We start from the raw sequence: 12,172 nt of genomic DNA, 5'->3' as shown, positions 1-12,172 counted from the left end.
GCACGAGCTGGGATATTCTTGGTGAACCAAGGGCTCAGCTTTGTATCAATGACCCCATGAGGTAAGCAATAAGCAAGCTTACAAAACAGCTTACAAAACAAGTCACCACACACGGAAGGGACCAAACAAAGGAGGCACTTTACAGGAGAGCCAGCACTTGTAGGAGCCACTGAGGGCATAGCAACACACATCAAGTGCCACAAAAGACCTATATTCAACACAGCAGGAGCCAACAAGGGTAGGGTCAACATACTGTGTCACAACAAGGCATATACCCCTTTAACCTAGCCAGAGCCATACACGGTGTACATCTAAAACCCCAAGAGCCACACAAAGCAGAGGAGGATACATACAGTATGAGCCACACACACCAGGAGCCATACGAGGTAGCCACCACACTGACCAAAAGCTACAACAAGAGTCATACTAGGGAGGAGCACCATATCAGGAGCCCACAGGAACCACACAGGGCAGTCATCACATACTGTATGGCGAGTCACATACGGCAAAAGCCAGAAGGGGACAGGTGGCACATGGCTGCTGCAATACACACATGAGGCGAGAATTACAACCACAGCAGCAGCCATACATGAAAAGCGTTTCATACAACAGGAGTCATATACGAGAGGCTTAGGGGACACATATGACAGACGATACATACACATTAAGAGCCCACACACGGCAGGCAACACAAGCAGAGGCCAAAGTAAGTACACGCCACGAACGAGGTTGGCAACAGTCAATAACCAAGCACTGCATGCATATACGACCGGAGCAACACGGGGAAGCGCCACGTCAGACAGTGGCCCCAGTCCCCCACATGTGGAAGCTGTAAAGGGCAGGCCTCCTCGTACGGGGTAGGTACTAAATACAACTAGAACCACTCACCTTCGGCAGGGGCCACACAGGGTGGGTCCCACATACACAGGGACCACACAGGGTAGAGACCAAGTGCAAAGGGAATAACACAAGCGACACACACACACACACACACACACACACACACAACAGAGACCACACCGGAGAGGCAGACGGTGGGCGCCGCTCCTCCTAAGTACCACAGACATTTTCCTCCGCGACGCCCAGGATCACTGCCTCTCCTTTAGTTTTATTAACCCCTGTCGTCAGCGACGCCACTGGCCTTGAGGCCGGTTCCATACTCTGGTTGCCTGCCTCAGCCACCCTTCCGTAATCCTCTCGCCGAAGTCATGATCAGAGACGTGGGTCCTTTATCTTCAACCCTTTGACCAAGATGGTACGAACCCCCTCTCTCTCCCCTCTTCCCCCACTGACCACGACGGTGCGACCTTACGGTGCGACCGTACGGTACAAAACGACGTGACCTCTGAGGTCAAAGGTCACCAATGACAGCCCATAACCGTAAAGTACTCCTGGGGGGGGGGGGGGGTTAAAGAATGATATTCCAAGACATCAGTAAATCTCAGTACAAAGGGAAACGAGATAGAAGAGGAAGAAAAGAAAAAAAAAAAGGCAACGAAACCCAGTAGTGGAAATCTATGTGTGTCAATAAGACGAGGCCAGGGTCCCAGCCAGCCATAACAGTGTTGCCAGGCTTCGTCCGCCTAAGCGCTGCCAAGATGCCTTTGGGGTACGTGTTGACGAAATGCTCGTGTCCATAAACATACCCGATATATTCCTTATTGACAAAACTAACATGGGAACTTTTCTTTCTAGCCCTCCTCCAAGGCTGTCCAGTCGCCTTGGCCGTGCGATACTGAGTCTGTTATGTACATCTGTATGTGGGTGGGTTGGGCCATTCTTTCGTCTGTTTCCTTGCGCTACCTCACTAACGCGGGAGACAGCAACAAAATATAATATAATATATATATATATATATATATATATATATATATATATATATATATATATATATATATATATATATATATTGGAAAGGATCACAATTAAGCGTGTGATCAAGTATATTCCTATAGGTCCACGAGGAAATGAAACACGATAAGTTCCCAAGTGCAGTTTCCAGTAATAATCACATCATCACGTGACAGATAGAAAAATGGATGTGAGCGAATGCGGCCTTGCTTCGTCTATTCCTGGAGATACCTTGCTAATGAGGGTAACGGCGATCGAGTATAGGCTCTCTCTCTCTCTCTCTCTCTCTCTCTCTCTCTCTCTTTATATATATATATATATATATATATATATATATATATATATATATATATATATATATATATATATATATATATATATATATATATATCACTTTCATTATGTGTAACCTAACATTATACCGACTGGTTGCGTACGAAGAGACCAAACACCTACAGTACGTCGCTCTGCATTATAAATACGACACACGCCTTTTTCTCAAATATATAACCAATCTTCCGAAGGTACCAGCGGAATTCATCAGCGATCGGTAGTACATACACGGTAATTCATGACCGGATATATCTTGACGAAATTTACAGTCAGGAAGGGAATGAAAAAGGAAATGAAGATATCTGAGAACTGGCGAGATACGGGAGACAACGGGACAGCAGTCAAGGGGGGAGAGAGAGAGAGAGAGAGAGAGAGAGAGAGAGAGAGAGAGAGAGAGAGAGAGAGAGAGAGAGAGAGAGAGCACTCCCAGTCTGTTCATTGAGTGTCGTTTTCTGTGGGCTGCGGCAGGCGTCGACTTATCCTATTACTCGGTCGTAATTCTACGCCTGGTCAGTGTTCCTTTGACGTCACTGGGAACCGTAACAAGGCCTTGCGTGTGCGACTGGGTCGCTTATGCATTCCGTCTTCCTGCTTGTGTGCGCGGGACGACTGGCGTGTTACGACCTGATAATTCACCAAGGAGAAAAATACTTGGGACGAGCGCTGTTCCTCCAACGTGATGGGGGCTGATTGTATCGCCGAGGGAACACGGTCCAATGTTGTCATTTGGAAGCTGAAACACGGGCTGCGGGATCGCAACCTTCAACGCCACTTCCCGCAGTGGATCACGCTCTTCCTACTACTCTACACGGACGGTCTCCGTTCTGGAACAAACGGACTAAACGCACTCATACGCTGACGACTCGCCTCCGCCTTCCTCCCACTTCTCGAAACTGCGCCTTCGTCTTCTCTTGCTTGTCCTGAGTCACGCCTTCTCAGAGTTGGATGTGATTTCTCAGTGAGGCAGATGTAACCTTGTCAAACGCAACGCTCAAACGACCAGTAGTCTTCCTATACTTTTTCTTTTTTTAATTCTTTCATCTTTCCCGCATCCTCTGTTTGCCCAACAAATTCTATTCCTAAACACGATAAACTCCCCTGGTATAACAGCAACGTCGAATCCATCTTGGGAGACTCCACATTACGCTAACAGAGAAGTCTGCCTTTTAGAAACTGGTTACCATATTTAGGCGCTGACGATTATCCTCCGGAAAAATGTACTCGAGTCATATCCGGACCTCTCTCGCTATACATACTGGCTTTGAAGAAGTCTAAATTAAATCCGACATAACAACTTTTCCAAGCCTTCCCTCAAAACTGGGACGCACTTGTCAAACGCCGCAATTTAGGTTCTCTTCCCCTCCTCTGTAGGTATTACTTCGGTTTCTGCCCCCCCGAAAACTGGATACTCATGTGCCTCCGTCATATAAGGCAGACCACACGATACTCGGTAAACCAGTGTGTCCACATGAGTGCTGCGCGGTCACTGGCCCCTGGAGTGATGCATTATGATGTCTGTTTCTTTTCCTACGCAGATACGCTCTAGAACTCAACCTGTCCATGTCTTTCCGACCAGTTACGACCGGCTGCTCTTCGAAAGGCAGGTGTTCTAGAACTCACATCCTCAAAAACGCTTTCCCTCGCTGTTATCTTTGTCTCCACTCTGCCCTTTGATGTGTCTCATTTAAGGCAGTGTCTTGATGAGGGCTTTTGCTCGCGAATGGAGCCCCTCGGCATGGAGAGAACTGTTCACAGGTAATGCCCACTGTGGCACCATGACCACTCACACCACGCTGGTGGGCCATACGTAACCTAGCAACACACCCACGATGCAGGACCATGACCGGCCATCGATGTAACCCCTATCAGAGCCCAGACTTGATCCACGTTTACAAGACACCTTCGAGACCATGATCGCTCTCCTGAATGATGAAACGATCATATTACGTACTGACAATCCCAGGATAAAAAGGAGAGAAAAAAAAAAAAAGGAATCCTGCCTGAAAATATCACATAACGTAAACACACACACTCTGATCTTAAACTTTTTACAGTCCAGGGGGGGAAAAAGGGGGGAAACTTGCAGCAAAAATGTAATTTTTCAATTCCATTTGGGATACGCTGTTGTTGTGTGTGAGCTGGATGGCGGGGAGGGGAGAGACCGAGGGGAGCGGGAAGGAGAGAGAGAGAGAGAGAGAGAGAGAGAGAGAGAGAGAGAGAGAGAGAGAGAGAGAGAGAGAGAGAGAGAGAGAGAGAGAGAGAGAGAGAGAGAGAGAGAGCTGTTTACCTCGCATAAATCAATGACGTCAGCTGGGGGTTCTTTACTGGAGGGGCGTGGCGTGTGTCATGACCGTGAGTTGCCCCGGGGACCGGAGACCGCTGCGACCACCTACCTGCCTCACCAGAGGGCGTGCCGGACGCACAACTGACAGTCATGGATCCAACTGAACCTTTTCGACACAACGGTACAACCCTTCAGTACGAAGACAGCACCACCCACCCCCTTGAGCACGACTGCACCACTACCCCGTGGGTGTGGCGGACGGCTCGACCTTTCTGATCTCACATCTGGCCAAATTTGGAGACGTGCTTCTCAAGTCTGGCCGCTGCACGTAAGAGACGCTCATAGACCTTAGGAGGCAACGTCTGCGAGGGAAGGCAGCAAAGATAATACTCTAGAACGGAGTTACGGTAATTGGTTGGAAGCCACAAGTTTGCCCATCACGGGGGGAAAAAAAAGAAAGAAGAGTAAGGAGTGATTTGATCACATTCTGATCACAACCCTAATTTTTTTCTTCTTTCAAGCATTTTGAGGGCGTTAGCAAAGACCAGTTCTTCGAAAAGATGGAAAGACACATAGCATTAAAGAATACATTTGTTGGAGCTGAAATGAAGATTAATTTGACAGCATAAGTAAAGAGGAGGAATGAAATAACCTGTTCCTGAAACTGAATGCTGAATTTTTCTTTTTTTCACAAAAGTTCAGAAATTTGGACGACAGAAGAGAAAGTTCCAGATATGGGTCTCCACGGGTGTAAGACTCCCTCACGTACAGATAGGTAAAATGACACACTTAGATGACGTAAAGTAATATCAAGGCATATTAAGTATATGGATGACGAGAATCAACCAGAGGATAAAACTATAAGTGAGGCCAGTCCTAAGGAAAAAGAAAAGAAGTTTAAAAGTATTATAAAACAGAAAGAGGTCCTGTAAGATGGGGGACACAGCAGGTGAGAACTCCCACTCCGTACAGGGCCGATAGATGATCATGCAATCACACACACACACACACACACACACACACACACACACCGGTCTCTTGACCGTTCTCCGCGATCATGCAAAACTTCGTATAAAACCTCCGCATGCTGTCCACATCCCCCAGTTTTCTCTCTCAGTTTATTCCATTCACCCAATACAAATTTTGGTATAATAGACCTTTTTTTTTTTCATATTAACCCATCTTTCCCAAGTTTGTATGGACGTTTGAGCGTGATCACGATATACAGGTTTGAGGGTGAGAGTTTTACATTCGTGTTGCCCCGACACTTGTATATATGTACCATGTCTTTACTGTGTGTGTGTGTGTGTGTGTGTGTGTGTGTGTGTGTGTGTGTGTGTGTGTGTGTGTGTGTGTGTGCGCGCGCGTTCGAATATATGTTTCTTCACTTTGGGAGGGAGCTCTGTGATCCCGTAACCCAGCCGAAATTCAAAGTTTTCCTAGTCTTGGGTACACGAAGCCGTCGCTTTCATGTTATGACACACTGCAAGCGGAGCCGACCGCTTGACGTCACAAAAACACACGCAAAAAAAAGAAAGAGTACAAACTTAGGTCAGAATTAAAATTTTCCTCCTGTGATCACACTTAGCCATGTGATGCGACAGTGGTGTGTGTGTGTGTGTGTGTCTCTGTGTCCCTCCCCCCATGAATGGACAGCACAAATGGAACATTACGCAAATACGCAAAGACTCTTGTTGGAACAGATGTAAACAATGTGCTTTATAGGATACCAGTAGTCTATGAGTGGACTAATCTGAGTGCTGATAATGCGAACGCAGACAGCATAAAAAAAAAAAAGATTAAGAAAAAGAGTGTGATAAAGTTGATGAGACGGAGCCCCGTAAGTGAAAACAAAATAAACTCTCTCCCTGTACAGCATAAACAGGTAATTACACACATAAACGCACAGTCTCTTCTCTATAACGAAACGCACTACGGAAACTTCATTATGCCGTGACGACCAGTGAAGCGGGAGGGAATCAGCGATGGACAGACGAGGTGACGCAAGTGTTCGCTATATCGGCCATGGTGCTCAATGCCCTCGCTGACAATCAACGGTGAGGATAGGTATTGTTTGGTTTTTTTTCGTCTCTTCTGATGTCTGGTTGGACGGTGACGCACCTATAAACACATCCCTCTCCCACGGCTGAGGGACGGGACGGGTGTTGGGGAGCTGAGGAACTCTTGGAGGGGGAATTGTTTGGAGTGCTCGCACAAGCACCGCTGTTAAAAGGGAGAGTTTGGGATGGAGGAAAACGAACAAAAACGTTGGAAGGTAATAGTTCTGGAGAGAGCTCTCTCTCCAGTCGCACGGTACGGTGATCGACAGAAGTATGGACAAGAGAATAATAAGCAGGTAAAGTATCAAGAGTCTAGGAATTCAATGGAGGTGCTAAACTCAATCGATCGGGCAAATCTGACTGCACCATAGGCAGGTGGCCTCATGAACACATCGCGAGGCTACGCTAATGTCGTGTCTTTAAGCACGTCTTCATCACTGTCAGGTTTGCGACAAGTGATAATAAGCAGCGACCTCCAATGCTCCAGTATACCGCGGGTGTGTTACAAACTTCAATGCTGTTCCGTCTGCTGGAAAGTTTTAGGTTAAAACGATTACTTTCATAGTACTTGGGGAGGAGGGAATCTGCTGATCTCATTCGCACGCGAGGGCAAGACGGCTGGCTGGTTGAGCGAGGAAGAAGACGAGCTGTTTGACTCTTGGTCCTGCGGTTTAATGACGTTTTCAACACACAGTTTGAACCTGTTGTCCAAATAACCTGCAGTCCCAGGCTACGTTATGTAAAGTGATTTCAGTGTCACCCTTCACCCACGACGGTGCCAGCCTTGAGCACGAAGACATAGGACATCTGAGTACCGCGGCACGATCTTGATATGATGACCTGGCCTGGTCCTCTGACCTGGTCCAGCTGGTCCTTTGACCTTTCCCTTGTGGTTCAGGTCAAAGACTAGGCCGTCGCATCCAGGGGTCGCAAGGTTGTCGTCCTCCAGGCGTCGTGCAGTCCTGCAGCTGCAAATCGACCTCTTGATCTCTCCGTCTTGCTGGTTGTTACAGGAATTCATTTTCGGTCTTGCATCTACCAGTACAGCTTCGCGTTACCCTATCTACACTCAACACCTACCCTTCCCTTCACCCATCACCTAACCTTCCCTTTACCCTACACTCAACACCTAACCTTCCCTTGACCCTCTATTCAGCACCTAACACTAAGACAGTATCAGGCGATCTCGATGCAGTATCAGGCGATCTCGATACAGCCCATCAGGTCTTCTGCTATCAGGCTTCTCCATGCCCTTCCAGGGAACTGTATAACCCTCCCTGGGTGACGGAAGACCCATGGAAGAAAGATTCCTCGAGACCCCCTGGCAGCCAGGTCCTCGCCTGTGGTGAAATCTTGCTCGGTGCAAATAGGGCGTTGCGAACTATGAGTAATCATCCGCGTCCAGGGGTCATTTAAGTCCTGTGCTCGTGTGGGCTAGTTGGCCAACCCACTCAACTTGGGAGTATGAGTTGGCAGCCGAGGCAATTTAACTTGGTGTGTCTGCTGGCAGACTGGCCATCTAACTTTGGTGTGCGTGTTAGCAGCCAAAACATCTAATTTGGTGTGTGGGATGCCAAACAAGCCTCATAACACTGCACGTGGGCTGCCAAGCCACCTAACACAGCGTGCGTGAGAGACAGCCAAGCCACTTCAACCAACATATGGCGGGTAGACTCGACACTGAATCTCCGTGTCTGTCCGACACTCGGTACATGGGAGTACTCAGGAATGGAGACTTGATTCTCCATGATGAGGTAATCTGCTTTCTAACCTAAACTGTGGCGGAAACAGGATAGTGAGACAGAGCGTTTACCCCTCCCTACACCACCACTAACCACACCATCCGACCAATCCATGATCCTGTGAACGGGGCTGGTGTCAAAGGTCGACTGGTACAGCTGGTGCTGGCTGGTAGGATGTGTGACCAACCGAGCCTACTGGTTGGACTGCTACCCACACACACAGACACACACACACACGGGCACGACATGGTACAACCCTCAGGTTATGATGACCTGCTCTCTAACCTGGTCATCAGGGGTCAGGTCAGAGGTTTAATCCGGTCTCAGACTGGACCAAGAATCTACTTGATATATATATATATATATATATATATATATATATATATATATATATATATATATATATATATATATATATATAGAGAGAGAGAGAGAGAGAGAGAGAGAGAGAGAGAGAGAGAGAGATTTTCTCTATTCACAATCAACCCCAGGACCTCTCTCTAATGCCCAAAGGTGCGCTACTTCCAGTAGCAGGGAAATGTATCCTCCTTTGGGGGTGAAAAGTTCTTTGACGAGACTGCACTCCCAGTGATACAGTCTGGCCAAAGTTGACTTTTACATCTCTCTCTCTCTCTCTCTCTCTCTCTCTCTCTCTCTCTCTCTACTTAGAGAGAGATAGTGACCGTCATAGGACCAACGTCAGCCGGGAGGCCAAACAAACACCTAAGTGACGTACCTTCAGCCAGCGTTCTTCCCGGGACCTGTTGGGAGAGAGAGAGGGAATGTCACATGAGAACTGTAACTAGGATGCGACACCGTCAATATATCTCATTAACAATGGAAAGCTGTATTACATTGCGTATTACTGTAACTTAGCATGAATACATCTGGACGTAACTGAAGACGTCCACTGGTGTGTGTGTGTGTGTGTGTGTGTGTGTGTGTGTGTGTGTTTGTGTGTGTCATATGGCGTGAGCGTCACGAGGGTGAGTGACGTCAGACCACACCCCAGCCACGCGAACCAGCCTTGCATGCCCCCCACACCCAGCCCCCTGCACTCACCTCCCTCCCTGCCCGCCCGCCCGCCCGCCTGCCTCACACCCGCCCCCTAAGAACGCCCACGTTACGGATGGTGATGATGACCAGGCCCCCAGGGCAGGAAGAGCCGACGTGCCCCCAGCGCCTCTACCTACAGCAGGGGGCGGTAACCCTGAAGGAAGGAGGGGGTGGGTGAGGGTGTGAGGTGAACCGACGTCTTGTCTGGGTCGGTGGACGTGAATGAGAGCGAGTCTTCTTACCTTTTCCTGCGGCTGAGACACGTCCCGGCAGAGGCATGACTCATGGCTGATCATTAACCACCACTCCTACAATGACGGAGATTGGCCAAAGAAAAAAATAAGAAAGCGAGACGACATGACTCACAGGAAGCCTCATAATTTCTTTCCTTCCTAGCAGGTCGGTGAGTCAGAGACTTTGACGTATAGGAGACGATGCCTCTCTCTCTCTCTCTCTCTCTCTCTCTCTCTCTCTCTCTCTCTCTCTCTCTCTCTCTCTCTCTCTCTCTCACACACACACACACACATAGAACAAAACGTTACTTGTGTCCTGGTGGCAATCCTGCAGCATGACTGGCCTGCTGCCGTCAAGTGCTCGTTCATACCACCACATCACACGAGGGGGGGGGGGGGGGGGGGAATATGCATCGACACGTAGGCCAAACAGCGAGGGACAACAGGGGAGCACTTAAGACACAGAGCATGAGATGCAGACAGACACATAGCATGGGACATAGAGTGTGGCACGTAGGTCACAAAGCATAGGACACAGAGTGTGGCACGTAGGTCAAACAGCATGGGACACAGATAGTGGGGCACGTTAGGTCACACAGCATGGGACACAGAGAGGGGTACGTAAGTCACACAGCATAGGACACAGAGTGGCATGTAGGTCACACAGCATAGGACACAGAGTGTGGCAAGTGGGTCACACAGCATAAGGCACAGAGTGACACGTAGGTCACACAGCATAGGACACAGAGTGACACGTAGGTCACACAGCATAGAACATAGAGTGTGGCACGTCGGTCACACAGCATCGGACACAGAGTAGCACGTAGGTCACACAGCACGGGAAGAGGTGCACAGCAACTCGCAGGACCCACGATACGTGGACGATAAGAACACCCAAGCCACGTAACAAGAGCGACACACAGCAGCACGTAGTATACACAGCAGAGGGGGGGAATACAGTGGCACGTGGGACAGACAGCAATGGGGATCACATCACCATGTGACACACACACACACACACACACACACACACACACACACAGAGCACCAAGGGGACTCAGGAGGCCATAACAAGGTATGACGCAGCAACATCCAAAACAAACACGTGGTAAACAGCAGCAGGGAGCGCAAAAAACAACAATCAGGACACTGCAACAAGTGAAGTTCACAGCACAGAGAGCGCCTCTGCAGCAGGCAGTCCACACAGCAAAACAGCAAGTGGAAAACCAGCAAGCAGGACAGACAGACAGACAGACACTCACACAGAGAAAGGGCATACAGACACACACACACGAACACCTGGGTCTCACGTCACCAGCAGGTCAGATGCTATACGAAGAGGAGAGAGGAAAAAAAAAACTTTCAGGGCAGCAGGACGCAGGCCAAGCACCAGCAGGGGTAGACGCAGCTGTAGGAGAGCAGACGGCAGCACGTTGGACAGAGAGGGATGGGCGGTCAGGCAAGGCCACACACACAAGAGGTGTGACATAAAAGAAGGGCTCTGCACAGCAGGGGAGGGGGACACACACACACACACACACACACACGTCAGGGGAGTGGGAGTACGCAATACCAGGGAGGATATGCAACAGAGTGGGCAAGGGAACATCACCAAGGAGATAAAATGAGGACGTACAACTTGGAAGACATAACAACATGGGGAAATACAGCAAGGAGGACAAATGGAGACAAGACACATGAGGACCAGCAGCAGGAGAGACCCGTGGCAACATACAGGAGACACATGGGAACAGACGGCAGGAAACACACAGCAGGACAGATCTGTTGCTAGACTCTTGACACGAGTCCTCCTCTCCCTGGATAACGGTTGACATCATGTTGAGCGCGACTGGTGAAAAGTGGGACAGTGTGATGCATTATCGGAGCAGTCTAGTAGATACTGTCAAGACGGCTGCCATACAGGCAGTACGTGCCTACGTTTCTGGGTCATGCCAACGATCTGTCCACAACGCCTGAAGTACTCACGACTCGCGAAACTGAGTGACATTTGTGGGTACAGCCGAATACACCTGAATACATACATACACATACAGGCTGATGTTGAACACGAATGCGTGTACGGTGATAATTCTCTCTCGTCCACCGTCCTACTCCAGAAGCCTGAGGACGTTTGAACGCATCAGCGAGGAAAGATAACTACAAGATCAGCGTTGTCAGGGAGCTTCTGTTCAGGCTGATCCTGGGGTAAGTGTTTGGCCCAGAGTACGTACGTACCAAGGCTCAGAGTACGTACGTACCAAGGCCCAGAGTACGTACGTACCAAGGGCAAGAGCACGTGCTTACCACGGCCCAGAGTACGTACGTACCAAGGCCCAGAGTACGTGCGTACCAAGGCCCAGAGTACGTGCGTACCAAGGCCCAGAGTACGTACGTACCAAGGCCCAGAGTAGGTGCGTACCAAGGGCCAGAGCACGTGCGTACCAAGGCCCAGAGTACGTACGTACCAAGGCCCAGAGTACGTGCGTACCAAGCACGTATTCAACAAACCTTTGTCGTCTGCCGACTAGTTGGAGGGATGTTTTACTAAGGGAAAGTCGGCTACAGGCTTGTGATAAAGAATACGAAAACTAACAGCAGGATCTACTTATAACT

At 49.0% G+C, this 12,172-nt stretch overlaps 1 protein-coding gene across 2 annotated transcripts in view; it reads right to left on the bottom strand.

The window, feature by feature from the left end:
• Positions 1-12,172, bottom strand: part of NaPi-III (Na[+]-dependent inorganic phosphate cotransporter type III) — a 319,898-nt gene that overhangs the window by 83,229 nt on the left and 224,497 nt on the right. For both annotated transcript variants that reach the window (XM_071668644.1, XM_071668646.1), the window contains one exon: positions 9,007-9,031. The gene's annotated coding sequence lies outside the window, so the exon portion shown is untranslated. The remainder of the gene's footprint in view (positions 1-9,006; positions 9,032-12,172) is intronic.

This window comes from Panulirus ornatus, chromosome 13 (genome assembly GCF_036320965.1).
Source record: "Panulirus ornatus isolate Po-2019 chromosome 13, ASM3632096v1, whole genome shotgun sequence".
In the NCBI taxonomy this organism is placed as follows: domain Eukaryota; kingdom Metazoa; phylum Arthropoda; class Malacostraca; order Decapoda; family Palinuridae; genus Panulirus; species Panulirus ornatus.
Note: the sequence above shows the minus strand (reverse complement) of the source record. Positions and strands in the feature narration are given on the sequence as shown.